A 220-nucleotide genomic window follows, 5' to 3' on the forward strand; every position below is an offset into this window, starting at 1 on the left:
CCCCCCTTCTTTCTCCTCCCTCCCTTCCCCTCTCCTCCCTCCCTTCTCCTCCCTTCCCCTCTCCTCCCCCCTCCCTTACCCCCTCTCCTCCCTTCCTTCCCTTCTCCTCAGTTCCCCTCTCCTCCCTTCTCCTCCCTCCCTTCCCCTCTCCTCCCTTCCCCTCTCCTCACTCCTCCCCCTCCCTCTGTCTCCCCCTCTCTCCCCTCTGTACCATCCCATG

At 64.5% G+C, this 220-nt stretch overlaps 1 protein-coding gene across 1 annotated transcript in view; it reads left to right on the plus strand.

The window, feature by feature from the left end:
• VWA5B1 (von Willebrand factor A domain containing 5B1) overlaps window positions 1–220 on the plus strand; it is a 71,923-nt gene that overhangs the window by 37,499 nt on the left and 34,204 nt on the right. The window lies entirely within an intron of this gene.

This window comes from Nanorana parkeri, unplaced genomic scaffold (genome assembly GCF_000935625.1).
Source record: "Nanorana parkeri isolate BGI_ZX_2015 unplaced genomic scaffold, ASM93562v1 scaffold2092, whole genome shotgun sequence".
NCBI classification, from domain to species: domain Eukaryota; kingdom Metazoa; phylum Chordata; class Amphibia; order Anura; family Dicroglossidae; genus Nanorana; species Nanorana parkeri.